The 11,448-nt window shown below is 34.3% G+C and overlaps 1 long non-coding RNA gene across 1 annotated transcript; it reads right to left on the bottom strand.

The window, feature by feature from the left end:
* Positions 1-5,006: 5,006 nt before the first annotated feature.
* On the bottom strand, positions 5,007-8,868 carry LOC131220528 (uncharacterized). The gene is made up of 3 exons (XR_009158661.1): positions 7,702-8,868; positions 7,492-7,574; positions 5,007-5,155 (listed from the first exon to the last, which is right to left on the bottom strand). It is a non-coding gene; the product is annotated as an uncharacterized LOC131220528 (long non-coding RNA).
* Positions 8,869-11,448: the final 2,580 nt, after the last annotated feature.

Raw genomic sequence — 11,448 nt, 5'->3', positions numbered from 1 at the left:
GACCATATAACACGATTGATTAGATGAGCTGGATTCACTAATAATATAGTAGTTTTCAGACGTTCTACGTCCAGTTAGTATTACTTAACCCTTGTTGTTTAGGATCTCACAGCTTTGATTAGAAAACTGAACACTATGGTTATTATCATAAATTTGTGATATGCTTAGAAGATTATGTTTCAGTCCATACAAAACATTTTTAAACAAAGAAAGGTTATAGAGTTGAACCATACCTTGGCCCATAATCTTACAATTGCTTCCATCACCAAAAGTAATTGACCCATTAGTCATATCTTTAAGATCGGTGAATAAGGCCTTGTCGCCTGTCATATGCCTGGAGCATCCACTATCTAGGTACCACTTTGAATGGTTTGTTGCTTTGAAAGTGGTGTGGGCAACCAAGCAGACAACTTTAGGAACTCATTTCAGAACTGTTTGGGTTTAGGAGTATAGTTGGTCTTCCTCTGATTGTTGTTATAAGAATGACCTACTGAGTTAGATTTTAAGAGCTCCTTGAGTAAATCCACTATCTTTTCAGCTAGTGGGTTTCTGTTCTGATTTTTGAAGTTGACATAGTTGCCTCTAGGTTTTTGAAAAGCTTTTGTATTTTTAGAAAAACCTTGACTAGTATTTTTTCCTTTTGAGTTAGAGGACTCTCCTTTCACAAACTTAGGAGAAGTATACTTTTGTTTAAGAGGAACATTTTTATCATAGCCCAACTCGAATCTGTCACCACATTTTCTAAATCCAAATAAAAGTTTTTCTAACTTTAGATCTCCTTGGGCATACCTCCATGTATCCTTTAAACTCAGAAGAGAAGATATTTTCATTTTCAAGTCTCTAATTTTCAGATTTTAGATTTCCAATCAAGGAGGTTTTGAATTCTAAATCACATTTTGATTTTTCAAAACAATTTGAAATTTGGAATTTTTTTAAAACAAGAGATTCAAAACATTCTTTGAGTTTAAAAAACTTTTCTTTTTAAAGTTTAAGTTTGACAGCAATTTTACAACTTTCCTTGTATAGGGCATTGTAAGCATCTTGAAGATCATCTTCATTTTCATAATTACTATTCAGATTTTCTTCGCTAGTTGAATCATCATGATCTGAAAAAGTGAATTTGGCTAGATTCATAAGGGCTTTAACTTCACTGCCCGACTCGGTTTCAAAATCTTCTGATTTAGAAGAAGCTTCAGAATCAGATGATTCATCACAAGTAGCCAACATACCCTTCTTTTTGGGTTTGTCCTTTGTAAGACATTTGTTTGCTAAATGCCCATATTCTTGGCAGTTATAACATTGACTTTCTTTCAAAGACTTCTAAGTTTTAGATTTGGGTTTTGATCTTTTCTTATCATTTGATTTTTGAAAATCAACCCTCTTTTTACTCTTGAAAATCTTGTAAAACTTTTTCGCTAAAAGAGTCATATCATCTTCAGAATCAGAGTTTTATTTAGAAGATTTAAGAGCTATAGATTTACTTTTAGGAGCTTTAAAGTTTAACTCATAGGTTTGTAAAGAACCAACTAGTTCTTCTACCCTCATATTGTCCGTATCACGAAGTTTCTAGATTGCGGTTACCATAGAGTTGAATTGTTCAGGAAGTGAGCGTAGTATCTTTGCACACACTTTACTTTATGAGATTTTATCACTAAGACCCCACATTAAGTTTACAATGTCATTTAATCTAGTGTAAAAGTCCATAAACATTTCATTTTCCTCCATATGAATTTCTTCAAATTTGGTTGTGAGGAGTTGGACTTTAGATTTTTTGACAATTGTAGTACCCTCGTATGTCATTTCTAATATATCTCACGCTTGCTTTGCAGTATCACAGGATATGATTCTTTTGAACTCATCCGGTGATCGTGCGCAAGTGATTGCATTTAGTGCTTTTGCATTGGCACTACTCTCATTTTTCTAAAGGGTGGTCCATGAGAAATATGGTGTTGCTCTCATTGATTTTAAACCATCAATATCAGTCACTTTAGTGGTAGGTGGGTTTCATTCAGTCACTGTGGCTTGCCACACACTCTCATCCATTGATTTGAGGAAGATCCTCATCCTAGCTTTCCAATAGGCATAGTTGGAGCCATCAAAGGTGGAGGCTTAGTGACTGATAGACTATCAAAAATTGACATCTTATATATAAATTAGATCGTTAGCTCAAGAATTAAATCCAAAAAAGCAATAAGAGCGAGCTATTAGGTTCTGATACCACTTGAAATGGCCTAGCTATACGTCTTAGAGGGGGGTGAATAGGACGATGTCAAAATAAAACTTTAACAGCGGAATAAAGAAAGATAGATAGCTAAATAAACTAAATCAAATTACAATGCTGAAATAAAAGTAACCTCACTAAATAAGTATTGAGAGGTTGATACGAATTCAGTTCTAAGAACAACCTTATACAATAAAAACCAAAGGTTTATGGCAGGACAACATTATTTCTAAAACGTCCTTTGTATCAAAAACTCAAACCAGAGAGGAATAAATAAATAGCAAGAAATTGAAATAAATTGCAGGGATTTAAAACTAAATTATTACAACATTCCCATTGTGCTTGAAATGTAAATTTTACAACATTCACATCCACACATATATTCTACAAATCTGAATGAAAAGAGATATAAAACTTAAGCAAGCATTCAAACCACAAGAGAGAATTATAGTGGTTCACCTGTGTGTACACCAATTGTTCAAAAACAGCCACATAGTGCTACTCCATTCCTAATATCCTCACAAGGGGGATATCAGCATTCACTATCAAAGATAGGTTTTCTAGGTTCACCCAAAACCTTCACAATTGTGTTTTTCTCTGTGGGCTTACACAATTAAAAAAAAACCCCTCTTCTGAGTTTTCCTAGCTCTCCTCAAATAACCAATACAATGAGATTTTTCTGGCATATCCCAAAAGAAAAACCAAATAAAAGTAAATTACATAAATGTAAAATACCTGACTTTCTCCTTCGTTGTAGCAGCCCAGAAGAACCAAGTTGGAGTAGAGATTTGAATGTCAAAGTTTAATGTCTAATACTCTCTTTGTAATGGTTTTAAGTTCTAACAGATTTTAAATTAAACCAATTGGGCGTAGCTCTATTTAATTTTGATTCCAAGAAAACGGAATACAACAATTCTACTTTTCAAATAAGATTGGAATACAGGAACAAAATCAAATAAGGAAAGCTAAAGAAAGAGATTATTAAATATGCACACTTAGCTTAAAATGGAGCACAGACTTATCTCTCAGAAGGCCGAATTAAATTAGCTTCAATTTCCTATTTTATTCTGAGATTCATGCTCTATTTATAGGTGAGCAAATCACGTCTTCGACTAGTCTAAAGAACTCTATGACTAGTCATAGAACCAACAAATATTTGAAAATTCAGGCGCAGTAAGATCTGGCGGTTTCACGGCTGGTCGTAGGTCCCCTTCGACTAGCCGTAGGTTTCACACGACTAGTCGAAGCTAGCCAATCTTCAACGTTGTACAATGAGTCGTAGCTCTACGACAGGTCAAAGAAACAGTCGACACTGTTCATACGACTAGTCGAACAAACCCTAAGACTAGTCGAAGCCAAACAGAAAATATCCAAACTTTGCAACAAACTTATGACTGATCTAGAAAATTCTTAGATAAGTCGAAGCAGTGCTAGGACTAGTCAAACAAAGTCTAGGACTAGTCTTAGAACAACCTAAACTCACATATATAAAACATATGAATTATGTATTCAAAATGACCTACTCTAAAGGTCAACCTAAGGTCAGTCATACCTCAATAGTGAAGTAAGGACATTGAAACTTAGAGACAAGAGACCTTTGAAAGTAGCAAGGCTTGAACTCTTGATGGAGCTCAAACTTGAAAGCTTCTTGAGATCTTGAGGTTGAACTTGAAAGCTTCTTGAGATTCTTGACTTGTGAACAGTGCTTGATAAACAAAGCTGATCTTGAGTAGAGCATTATTTTTCACAGATGCAAGCTGCATAACAGTGTCTTTGGCACCACAAATTTGACAACAAAAAAGGCTATAAACTATAGCACTTACAATAGGTTTAGGGATTTTAGAATACATTTTGGTTTTAGGTTTAGGTTTAAGTTTTAGGTTTAGGTTATAGGTTTAGGTTTAGGTTTAGGTTATAGGTTTAAGTTTAGGTTCAGGGAATCAGGTTCAGTTTCAGGTTCGGATCGGGTTTAGGTAGTCTTTAGTATTATCTACTATTGAACCTAGTATTATGTACTATATACTAGTAACATCACTACAAGAAAAATGGGCAAAGACTACAGTAAAAAATCGTATCTAAAGCCCTTTTGCTACGAATATAATCCGTAACACGTCCGTCGCTATTGGTAGGGTAGCTAAAGGTATAGTTATGGATTATATCCGTAGCAATAGATACCAATAGCTACGGATATAATCCGTAGCAATAGATATCAATAGCTACAGATTATATCTGTAGCCATAGATACTAATAGCTACGAATTATATCCGTAGTAATACCTTTAGCTACCCCACCAATAGCGACGGACGTACTACGGATCATATCCGTAGCAAAAGGGATTTTATCCGTAGCAATAAATACCAATAGCACCAATAATATCCGTAGCATAGATACCAATAGCTACGGACAAAAGCCGTAGCTATAGTTACAGATTATATTTGTAGCTATTTTTTTTGAAATTTATAATAATACGACCTGTTTCCATTGCAAGAACCTGCTGTGATTGATAACTCATCTAAGCTTAATACTAATAGAAATAGTACATAAAATGCAATCAGAAAAAAAAATGATGCATTTATTACAAATAACAATCGAATCATACAAGGCATCCTACATTCACATTTCTAAATAAACAATACTTCATTGTGCCTAACCTATCATAAGAATTACAACTAAGGCATGCCCTCATGTGCAAGAAACAAATACACTCCAACACAGTAAACACCCTCCATATGCATTTAATAGTGCTCATGTTTTTACAGAATTTTCTTCCTTCAGATGGTCAATTTCAGCAAATGCAGAAGATAGAGCTTCTTCTTTCCTTGAAACTGCAGATGTAACTTCTGTAGACTTCGACACAAGATTACTTTCAAGTTCTGAAACCCTTGCCTTGAGAAAATGAATTTCATCCTCTACTGACTTCTTTAGCTTGTCAGCCTGTATAAAATAGCATTTGTAGACACAATCAAACAAGCATGCCTTTGTACACATCTCAAAAGGAAGAAGAATAAAAAAAACACTTATATATGAAGAAATAAAAAATGTACCTACAAATCTTCTAAACTATGGAAAAATCCAACATGAGTAATGTGTTCAAACCTAGGATGAACTTTTAAACTCAAAATCTAGGTTTAGGTTAAGGTTATAGGTTTAGGTTTAGGTTTTAAGTTTAGGTTTTAGGTTTAGGTTAAGGTTATAGGTTTAGGTTTAGGTTTTAGGTTTAGGTTTTAGGTTTAGGTTAAGGTTATAGGTTTAGGTTATAGGTTATAGGTTATAGCTTTAGGAAATTGAGAATAAGTTAAGGTTTAGGTTTAAGAAATCGGGTTCGGGTTTAGGTTTGGGTTTTCAAGTTTAGGTTTAGGTTTAGGTTAGGGAGTTGAGATTAGGATTAGGTGTAGGTTTAGGTTTAGGTTAGGGAGTTGAGATTAGGATTAGGTGTAGGTTTAGGTTTAGGTTAGGGAGTTGAGATTAGGATTAGGTGTAGGTTTAGATTTAGGGATTTGAGAATATATTTAGGTTTTAGGTTTAGGTTTAGGTTTTAGGTTATAGGTTTAGGTTATAAGTTTAGGTTTAGGTTTTATGTTTAGGTTAAGGTTAGGTTATAAGTTTAGGTTATATGTTATAGGTTAAGGTTTAGGTTATAGGTTTTTGTTTAGGTTAAGGTTATAGGTTTAGGTTTAGGTTTAGGTTAAGGTTTAGGTTTAGGTTATAGGTTTAGGTTAAGGTTTAGGTTTAGGTTTTAGGTTATAGGTTATAGGTTAAAGCTTTAGGGAATTGAGAATTGGTTAAGGTTTAGGTTTAGGAAATCGAGTTCGGGTTTGAGATCGGGTTTAGTTTGGGTTTTCAAGTTTTGGTTTTGGTTAAGCAGCTGAGATTAGGATTAGGTGTAGGTTTAGGTTTAAGGATTTAAGAATACATTTAGTTTTTAGGTTTAGGTTTAGGTTATAGGTTTAGGTTAAGGTTATAAGTTTAGGTTAGGTTTAGGTGTAGGTTATAGGTTATAGGTTATAGGTTATAGCTTTAGGAAATTGAGAATAGGTTATAGGTTTAGGAAATCAGGTTCGGGTTTGGGTTCGGGTGTAGGATCGAGTTTAGGTTATAGGTTTAGTTTTACGTTATAGGTTATAGGTTTAGGTTACAGGTTTAGGTTTAAGTTTAGGTTAGGTTATAGGTTATCGGTTTAGGTTTAGGTTATAGGTTATAGGTTAAAGTTTAGGTTATAGGTTAAGGTTTAGGTTTAGGTTATAGGTTATGGGTTATAGCTTTATGGAATTGAGAATAGGTTAAGGTTTAGGTTTAGCAAATCGGGTTCGGGTTCGGGATCGGGTTGGGGTTTAGGTTTTTAAGTTTTAGTTTTGGTTTAGGTTAGGGAGTTGAGATTAGGATTAGGTGTAGGTTTAGGTTTAGGGATTTGAGAATACATTTAGGTTTTAGCTTTAGGTTTAGGTTTTAGTTTATAGGTTTAGGTTATAGGTTAAGGTTTAGGTTATAGGTTTTGGTTTAGGTTAAAGTTATAGGTTATGGTTTAGGTTTTAGGTTTAGGTTAGGTTTAGGTTGTAGGTTTAGGTTAGGTTTAGGTTTAGGTTATAGGTTATAGGTTATAGGTTATAGGTTATAGCTTTAGGGAATTAAGAATAAGTTATAGGTTTAGGAAATCGGGTTTGGGTTCGGGATCTGGTTTAGGATCGGGTTTATGTTATAGGTTTAGGTTTAGGTTACAGGTTTAGGTTTAGGTTTAGGTTAGGTTATAGGTTATAGGTTATAGGTTAAAGTTTATGTTATAGGTTAAGGTTTAGGTTTAGGTTTAGGTTATAGGTTTAGGGTGTGGTTTAGGTTAAGGGTGTGGTCCCTGCAAATACAGATATAAACACAGCCTGTCCAAATCGCCAGGCCCCTCCAATGCTGTCCATAGGAAATGGATAGCTTCATCATGGTCATAACAGCTGTTCCCACCTTCCAGGGATCCCCGCTCAACATCCGGATAGCTCCGACACACATCCGGATCTGCTTCATCAATTTCAAGGTAATATGTAAATATGGGCCTGTCTAAATGGCCAGGCCACCCATATTGTTATCCATAGGAAATGGACAGCTTCATCATGGTCATAACAGTAGTTCTCACCTTCCAGGGACCCCCACTTAACATCCGGATAGCTCCGACGCACATCCGGATCTACTTTATCAATTTCGAGATAATATATAAACATGGGCCTATCCAAATGGCCAAGCCACTTCATTAATGAATCATATAATATGAAGGAAAGAAGACTCACCAATTTAGCTTGCAAGGAGAGACTGTGAGTGCTTGGAATGTCACAATTTCTTTGGATAATGGATGCATATTCCACAATGCAATCTGAGAATGAGTGAGTTTTTCCTAAGAATCTACATACATATGAACCTGCAAAAACAAGCAACAAGAAATATTCTACATAAATGCATTTGTACATCATTGCTATTTAGTTTCGTATGAAAAAACTGACCTTTGTCAGGAAATCTGTCATCTCTGCCTTGCGTTGATGGAGAAAATAACCTTGAAATACATAATTTAGTTAATAGGAAAGATTAAATTGTAGACCGGCAATGGTCAAATTGTAATTACATTCCCAGTATTTATGATGCAGAAACATTTTTAAACATCAAATTGTAGATGAAATGATGCAGTAACTAGAGATATGCATATGCAACTCGAGGAAGTCCACCGATCAGATAGCTATGATTGTTCAATAGAGTAGATTTCTGATCTGTTGAACATTAACATTGGGATCCACCTAACGAATGATATGTATCATCATCATTAATGCAAAATATCCCCCCATCTATACAGACTATTGGCCTCAAATGAAAATTCTGTTAATTCAGTCAAAGTTGGTATAAAAGCTTAGAAATTACTTACAAATTGCACATGTGGCATATAATTGTAAATTTGTAATAGAATTTTTATCATTTGATACAATAACTTCTAAGTCAAAATATGTAACAAAGATGTACTAAGAAAGGTGAAAGAAGTCCCAGATGGGCCAAAGAAAAAGCAGGAATTAGAGGGTCCTAGTGCACATGGGGCAATGCCTTCCTGTCTTCCCAAATCTTTACCTGTTGTAAACCAACAAATCAAGATGATACTTGAAGGTTCCAAATCATATAGAATATTTCAAAAATGGCAAGATTATTTGAAATAAGTTACTTATCTACTGCTGTAAATGAAACAATGAAACAACTAGTGCCATAACTAGATAGGTCTTTTAACTAATAATTTAATACAATTAGAGAAATACGGAAGAGAATGATACAATTAGAGAAATATGGAAGAAAATTTTAAAATTAGTCGTAGCTGATGAATGTAAGTTCAGCAAATCAAGCTTCAGAAGAAACCTTCCATGCAGGTTTCAAAACCTGGACCACTTAGTTCAACCCTGCTCAACCATGAGAAACCATGTTAGTGGTGCACTTAGGCCGAGATGTGAAGACATAAACCCATTCAAACCAGTTTTTACTAGTAACGCTATTAACAAGATTGTAATACCCACACTTTCATGCCTTGCTTAAACTGAGGTATGAGCAGAAGTACTTGGTAGAAAATTACAATGTTATTTTATTCAGAATAGATATCATGTACTGTCTTCCACAATTCTGTGGCAGCCTCAAGAAGAGTATTGCTATTCACCTGTCTTTCAATAGTGTTTATCCTTGAGAATCTTCTTTCATCCACTGCTTTAAAACATCTTCTGATTGTGCATCTCTAAAAATAAAGTCAAGTCTATACCTACTGGCTAGAAACAACTCAATGATTTTCAACTTCGTTGTTGAAACATGAATATTAATGTTCTCCACCATGCTAGAGTTTAAAGAAGAAAAACTTCCATTTCAACAACTGTTTAGGATATCCACATGGTCGGTAGAAATATTTTGAGCAAAGTTCACTTACCTGAGGGTAAAGATCACATCTTCCCAACTCCTTCACGGCCAAAGGCAATCATTCTCCATCTGTAACCTGAGGAGTTGAGTAAATGGCAATGTTACCATGTTAACTTCAGCAGAATACAACTTCAACTTTGATATAGTACATGTCTTGCAAAAAGATAAATACAAGGTGAACTAACCTCAAAATCTACCCCCACAGTCTTGATGTTCATAGTTTGAATTTCATTATGCTTAGCCCATATGATCTTGCTAGTATTGTTCATACTAGCAACTGGTTCTTCTCGACCAATTTTTATCATAATGGTTCCTTCATCATATCCAATTACAACCCTATACACAAAACAAAGACATACATCTTTAAGCAAGTAGACAACTTTAGGATAAGTTACTTGAACCTATTTCTTCTTGAATAGTTTACCACTCAATAAGCTTTAATGAACAGTGAACACAACTTTTGTAAAATAGAACTAGTTGCATCATTCTCTCAAGCAAAACAATAAATATCTACATACTATGATGCCATGAAACCAATGATTGCAAACCACCTTGAACTATCCCTTAATTGTTGAGAACCAAAATTTCTTCCTGTAACTTAAAACTCATTGGCAGGGAGAGAATGAAAAAGACAATGGTTAAAACACTCACCAACGCGAACCTTTCTTATATCCAACAGCCTACACTCGTTCAAGACCATAATTCAACATGTTCTCAAGTCTGTACAGTCAAGAAACCAACCCAAAATTAATGTCATAACTCAAGCTAAACTTTTTTGCTTTTTTATGTTATGTGAAACACTAATCACAAAGCAAAGCAAAAGGCAACATACGCTCACACACAACAGTTATAGAAAAGTGATCAAGCTCAGGTCTTGCTACTACCAGTGTTTTAATGTCCACATTTCAATATCAATTTATTAGAGCAGCATTTTAGTGAGAAATTGCTACTCAATGTGAAGGCTATAGACTGTTGGATATTCATAATCCCACAATCACAATTTAAAGAAGCAAGTAGTATATGAAGTAATTTCAACAAATAGAAACACCTAAAATCAAGAATTAGATCCTACAACACAGATATGGATGGCATTACACCATCTGATATTTGATTAGGATCATTAATCACACAGCATAATGCTAATCATAAGAGCATCACATCTGACAGATTCGAGAAAGTACTTCTCGAAGTCTAGAGTCTCTCCTAAAGAAAACATTAGTTCACAATATTTATATTTAACTTACAATTGAGAAGACTCGGAAGTCAGAACTTGTAGTTCCTTCACAATTCTGACCATGCACCTAATCTAGCTCAACCCTTAAAAACTCTTTAAAACCAACATATCTCTTTTTTTTTAAAAAAAAATAAAATAAAATAAAAATTTAAAAAAAAAAACACTCTTTGAACTTACAAACATGAAAAGACCTATTACCATCCACCATTTTCCTAACAAGGCTATATTGGAAGTTTGAAACTGATAGCTCGGGGCAGAAAGGGTCCTTGACTCTTAGAGATTCCATAAGAACATCCCAGGAAACAACACAAGTTGCCATTTTATGCAATCTGAGTCATTAATATAACATTAACAAGTCTTAATAGAAAGAATACAAGGACATCTTCTCAAGCAATTAAGTTGTTGAGCATGAGATTTCAGAATAGTAACGAAGTAGTTGTAGGTGATAAATACTTGGAAAGTACATGCAGTAAAAACAACATTTTACCAAAAAAAAAAAACATCATTTGCTCAATTTTTCCTCAAGGTCAAGTAGGAATTAAAGGTAAGTAATCCAAAGTATTTTGATGTTTGAAATGCTTATACTTCTTGAATCACAATTATTTCTTTAATTTTAAGAGCTTCATATATCTAGTGCATTAAAATATATGAAAAGCATTCTAATATGGAAGGAATTACTTCTCAAAAAAGAATAATTGGAAGGAATACAAAACTGAAATCTCTGGATATTGGAGTAGTTGAGTAAAAGTAGTATGTGTACATATTCAAACAAACTAACCTCACAAATTTCTCCTCTTGATGATACATAACTCTAGCTTGTTTGCCTTATAGGGTCCAATATGGTGAGTCAACCTTGGAACTATCAAAGACAATAAAGGTATTCCAAGTAATAGATGTATTCGATGATCATTCAAAAGTTCAACTGCCAGCCCTTGAGAAAGATTAACCTCAAATGTACAACTTCCCACCTCCCTCCAGTTTAGAAGGTGGTAAAGGGCTGTCTGGCAAAAAAATGACTCAAGCTGTAAAATGAGGCAGATAGAGCAAGTCTTAATTAATAATTAACAACACTAGATACAGT

This window comes from Magnolia sinica, chromosome 12 (assembly GCF_029962835.1).
Source record: "Magnolia sinica isolate HGM2019 chromosome 12, MsV1, whole genome shotgun sequence".
Taxonomy (NCBI): domain Eukaryota; kingdom Viridiplantae; phylum Streptophyta; class Magnoliopsida; order Magnoliales; family Magnoliaceae; genus Magnolia; species Magnolia sinica.
This window is presented reverse-complemented; position numbering and strand designations above follow the sequence as displayed.